General features: G+C 42.6%; 1 protein-coding gene across 3 annotated transcripts in view; it reads right to left on the bottom strand.

Moving 5' to 3' along the window:
* The window catches only part of SUPT3H (SPT3 homolog, SAGA and STAGA complex component), a 560,098-nt gene extending 556,244 nt beyond the window's left edge, over positions 1-3,854 (bottom strand). For 2 of the 3 annotated variants that reach the window (XM_032340149.1, XM_032340148.1), the window contains exon 1: positions 3,555-3,839. The gene's annotated coding sequence lies outside the window, so the exon portion shown is untranslated. Of the gene's footprint in view, positions 1-3,554 lie in introns of all 3 variants that reach the window. The other variant, XM_032340151.1, reaches the window with a different exon arrangement.
* Between the last annotated feature and the right edge of the window lie 2,146 nt (positions 3,855-6,000).

Below are 6,000 nucleotides of genomic sequence, written 5' to 3' on the forward strand. Positions count from 1 at the left end.
CAAAACCAATTAAATAATGAAATGTCTGTAAAGCATTTAATGTGTTTCACCCATAAAACTGCACAAAGCAATTTATGCCAGTCTCTTCTGAAGTCTTCAACAATCCTGTGAAAAGTCTAGGACGAGCTGAGATACTAATTCCATTTTACAGAAGAAGAAATTGAGGCTGAGAGAAGTTAAATACTTTAACTGAAGTCACAAAGACAGAATATGATAGGGAAGGACTAAACTTAGGTTTTCAGAATTAGATTTAAGTACTTCTTGGCAGTTATCCACAATGTATCTCAGAACATCAATATCTCCTCCAGATCCTTTATTCAATAAACTTAAGGGGTGCCTGGGTGGCTCAGTTGGTTAAGCAACTGCCTTTGGCTCAGGCCATGATCCCAGAGTCCTGGGGTCCAGTCCCAAATCGGTCTCCCCCTGCTGTGTAGGGAGTCTGCTTCTCCCTCTCCCTCTGCCTGCCACTCCCCGTTTGTGCTCTCTCTTTCTCTCTTAAATAAATAAAACCTTTTAAAAAATCAATAAACTTAAGGCTAAAACAGCTTATATTTATTGAGCACTTACTTTTTAAGTGCTTTGCTGTACACAATGTATCACATGGATTACATCTTTTAAACCTCAGCAGAGTAAGGATTCAAACCAAGTGTGTTTGACTCTCAATAAAACATTTATCTACCACAGTAAAAATTAATACAATAGTGCATTTGGCTGAAGTATTTTTCTTTACTATTTAAGTGAACTATAAACAAACTCCTTCTTGAACATCCTAAATACATAAGAAACGGATTTCTGACCAACTTCACTATTCAACTTCACCATAAAATAAAATGGATATTATTTTCAACAAGAATACTCAGTCTTCTGATTTGATTGGCATGATCTGACTTTCTCTGTAGCCTCTTATACCAGAAGATCTTTTAGGTAGAAAAAACAAAAATCAACCTGCCCAAGAATTACATTCAATATAAGGAGAGAAGCAAAAATGTGTAATTCCCAGTGGCTTAAATGGACAGGTCACTTTCTGGTCTTATTCCAGATAATCTATTATTTAAGCACACAAGCTCTCAATACTTCAGTACATTTGTAAGACTGCAACATGGTTAATCCTCCTAAAATTATATATTACAAATCTCAACAAGAATAAAAGTAGGGTGATATTTTTATGTAGTACCAACTGGTACATTTTTTATATGAGAGGGCCTCTATTAATACTTATGCCACGAAAAACAGGCCCTAAACAATGACTGTCACAGAGAAGACGGGGTATACAATCACTTATATGAAGCAACCCATTTTGACTCGTATGTTATAGGCTATTCTCTATATATGCTAAATCCATGAGCTTTAAGTTTCTGGCCCATTATCGATTATCTTCAGCCTTGAGATCAAGAACATCATTTTACAAACACCAGGCCAGAGTTAAGGGTGCTATCTATAAAAAATGCTTTTTAAGTTTTATTCTCAAACTTAACTTTATGGACATCTGCTTAAAAAAGAAAAAAAATCTACGTATTTCAAAGAAAAAAATCTTACAAATATCACCAAGTTTCAGACTATCTCTTCAAAAGTTTTGAATACCAATAACCGCAAAACTACTTCTAAAATGGTCCAGTGCTGGGGCACCTGGGCAGCTCAGACAGTTAAGTGTAGCCTTCCACTCAGGGCATGATCTCAGGGTTCTGGAATCAAGCCCAGGATCAGGCTCCCTGCCCAGTAGGAAGACTGCTTCCCCTCTCCCTCTGCTCCTCTCCCCCACCCCCTTAGAGCTCTCTCTCATATAAAATGTTCAAAAAATAAAATAAAATAAAATGGCCCAATTCTCAAAAACTATTAGAAACTATCAACTCACTTTATTATACAAAAATTATAAAACAAAAAAATACCATGTTTCAAATGGAAAAAAAAAACCTTCAGAAATAAAAACGTTGAAATGATGAAAGAATAGTGAAAATCCACGGTCACAATACGGTACAATATGATTAAAGGAAATGCCAGATAGTATCGCTATCCGGATAGCATAGTATGGCTCTCCGGATAAATCTGGCATTAGCTGTACAACTTAAGGAGTCAAAAGAATGATCTGCTTTAATTTGTCAAGGCCTAAGTAAGTACTAACAGAACTATGCACTGAATCATATATTTGAGCAAAAGGCCTTATTTGAATATAATTATGATTCCCAAAGGCAATAAATGCTCCAAGAGTTGTCTTGTCTTAAAACTCAACCAAATCCAGAACTGGGAGGGATCTCAGAGTCTAAATTCTAAGCTTATGCTGTCCAATAAGGCAGTGACCAGCCACTTGTGGTTATTTATACTTAAATTAATTAAAATAAAATTTAAAATTAAGTTCCTCAGTGCACTGCCCATATTTCAAGTGTTCAAGAGTCACCTAAGACTAGTGGATACCATATTAGTACAGCAGAGATTACAGAATATTTCCACACGGCAGAAAGTTCTACAATGTTGGGCATTGTTGCTCTAGGCTTAGGCTGCTTTAGATCTTTGCTTGAATATTCCCAGAGATAAGAAAGAAGTGCATTCTCCTTTTGCAAAGTACCATCAAAAAACTGTTCTCATATTCAGTCAAATCCAGTCTCTCTGAAACATCCACCAGAAATCCCGGGAGTTCCGTCCTCAGTTCGGTCTTCAAGAAATCTCTGCACGGCTAACTCCATTCCATTTCCAAAGTTCCGACTCTCGACATAATAAATACATAATTTCTTTCAAACGAAACAGTTTCAAGTTTGTATCAGCCTCACGAAGGTATGCTAATTTATCCAGTGGACATTAATAACACGTGTTAGTGTCGTCTCCGAGCTTCAGATATCACATTCCGCTGTTCCTATAAACCTACTCTCGCTTATCGGACCTTCAAGGGTCTTGATTTTTAATTTGGAAAACAGGATCACAGTCACTCTGAACTTCTCAAAACATGGAGACTCAAATTAATTACACTTAACATGTAGTCGATCGGTGCCTGGTGCTGTATGACCTTATATAACCCTGGCAATTCTGAGCTAGGCTATTACTTCCCCCATCTACAGAGCGCAACTACCAGCCAACGGCAGGTTAAATGATTTCCCCAGGGGTCACAGATGTGGGCCCAGCCCCCAGAGAACAGAGCGGCGCTTTTCGTTTTTCCGGATGCTACACTTTTCCCAGCGCTTCTTCCACCCTGCCCGTAAAGCAATTTCCTTCTGTAAAGATTTTTCCCAGCAAAACACTAGCTACATGACGCGCAAAAGGTGCCTAACACACCCCAGCCACGCCAGCTCCCCTCGCCCCACGCCCACCCGCCGACGGGGAGGAGTCAAGAGCCGGCTAGCTCCACGCTCGGCGGGAGGACCGGGTGCCGAACCCGGACGGTGCCTCACACGACCGTCCTCCCTTCAGCCCTAAAGCGCAAACGCCCATTCCTCCCCCGCGGCCGCCCTCGGACAAGAGCCAGGGCGGGGCCGGGGCCCAGAGACGCGGGGCTCGCCACGCGCCGTCCCTCCCGCTTCGCAGACTTCTCCCGCCCGCCCCGCACCGCCCCCCGCACCCCCTACAACCTCTGCTTTAAGAACACTTGTAGGCACGGCTGCGCGTCCCGCGTGGAGAATGTGGGGAGAGATGGTGCGGTTTCTGCTGCGGCGGCCCGGGACACGCTTGGAAAGGGGCGGGGTGGAGGGCTCAGAGTGTAGAAAGGGAGAAGGTGGCTCGGCCGGGGCAGGGGTGGGGGGGGCACAAAATGGCGTGAGCCCGACTCTCCGTGGGGCGGGGGTTGCGGAGACGGAGGAGGGAGCGCAGTAGACGCCCCCACCATTAGCTGCGCGGACGCTGGCGCATGCGCGCTCGGCCAGGTGGCCGTGGTCTCCTTTCCCGAGCAAGCCACTTCCGCCACGCTCGCCGGGGGCGGGGCGTCGTGGAGCGCACCGACTGCGGCTTTCCTAGCCCCGGGCCACCCTGGTGCGGGCGGCGGGCCTCAAAGCGGGGCCTGCAGGCAGAGGAGTGGAGTTGAGCCGGGAATCGAAGGGTGCTGGAGGGCCGGGCCGTTCTTTAAAGCGTGGGCTGAGAGAGCTGGGGTGTTCGAGCGGTTGGGTGACCTACACTGGAAGTTTGTTTTCAGCTTCAGGGCAGAGATTGGCCTGTGTAAGCGTCTGCCTACGAACTGGGGTGAAGCGGGGTATTCACCGGATTGTGCTTTTAGGATGGGGAAGGGAAACGGAGAGAGCAAAAAGACCGGCTCCCGCAAGGTGTTTCTGGGACCTTGAGACTACCTCTTCCGCAGGCTCCCTAACACCACCACTCCCCGCCCTGCCTCTTGCAGCAAAGTCATTGGAGAGGCGGTGGGAGATGATGGTCTCCAGTGAATATCCCTCACTCCCACCGCCAGACTCATTTTACGAAGTTCAGGCATTTAACGATTTCAATTTTTTATGATTGAACCCTTTTTCTGTATCAAGGGGTGGTTGGTTTGTTGTTATGGTTGTTGTTGGGTGATTCTATTTTTATTTATTTTTCCTTAGAATTAATTTTTAAAGCTTGCACCCCCACTGTTGAACTGCCTGTCTTGTGCTCTCAGTTTGAGTGATAAAGATGGACTTCTTTAATACGATAGTCAATTACTTAAGTATACGAAGTCTTGTTATGTATATTTTTAACATTATTTTCAGCTGTTTAGGAAAGAAAACTGCGTTATCATCCATGCTTACATCCAGTCCTGTGACATCAAATATCATAAAGTATTTCACAGAAATTCAACTACTAACCTTCAAGTGTTTGTTTTTGCTTTTGGGTTTTTTTTTTTTTTTTGAAGATTTTATTTATTTATTTGACAGAGGGTGAGACAGCAAGAGCAGGAGCACGGGCAGGGGAAGTGTGCGAGGGAGAAGCTGGCTTCCCACCCAGCAGGGAGCCTGATGCAGGGCTTGATCCCTGGACGCTGGGATCATGACCTGAGCAGAAGGCAGATGCTTAACCATCAGAGCCATCCTTCAGGTGCCCCTTCATCAAGTGCCCCTTGATCAAGTCTTTTAAAGCATTATAGCTTCAGTTATTTTCTTGCCTATGAATATTTGTGTTCTGACATAATCTTTTCTTCTTAACTGCTTACGTTTTTTAAAGTAGCAACTTAAAAAAAATTAAAAATAAAAAAATAAAGTAGCAACTTATTTGAACATTTTCTCTGGGTCATAGTTGAGTCTACTGTTAATTTTGTACTTAGTTCTCTTTAATCTTCCCCAACACTTTACTATTTGCCAAATACTTACAGTTCCTAAATGATAAATATATTTAAGATGTAAAAGCTCATCATAATGTGTGAGTCAGGGCTTAATGCAATGCTAGGCAAAGTTTAGAGAATATGGAAAGGAAAGTAACAGAGAATTGTCGTATATCTTACAAAAGAAAACTGATTTATACAGTAGTTGAAAAGCCCTTTCAAGTATGCTACCAAGAAAAATAATTAGGAGAAAATGAAGAGAAAAATTGATATTACATCTAAGGAAATATAACCCCAAGCAGATCGTTTCAATTAAAATTACATTCAGTTAATGTTGCCCTAGTACTTGCATGGGAGTTTTACCTGCATCACGTGGAGGCCAGATTTGACCTAGCTTTTCAGAGTAGAACCCAGATCTTCTTACTCTCAGGCTACTGGTGTCTAACCTACATATAATCACACATAACAGGAGTTAATGAAAGTGAGCCATGGAAAACGGAAACTGAATTAAACCAGGCACTGGTAGACGGAACTCAAAAATTCACTCTTAGGAAATTGCGAATTGTGCTGTTGGCAGAGATCTTAGCTTTGAAGTCACATGAGTTATCCTAGTGTTCCTACCTCCTGGAATCTATTAAAATCTATTTTAAAAATTTGATTTAGCCGTAATTTTGTTTGTAGTTTGAGAGCACTGCTGTACACAAAGGGTCAAAATATCTTCCCTTAGATTAATATCAAATATTTTAAACTATCGAAGCTACTAGGGTACCTTAATTAAAACAAAGTTAAAACAA

This window comes from Mustela erminea, chromosome 4 (assembly GCF_009829155.1).
Source record: "Mustela erminea isolate mMusErm1 chromosome 4, mMusErm1.Pri, whole genome shotgun sequence".
In the NCBI taxonomy this organism is placed as follows: Eukaryota; Metazoa; Chordata; class Mammalia; order Carnivora; family Mustelidae; genus Mustela; species Mustela erminea.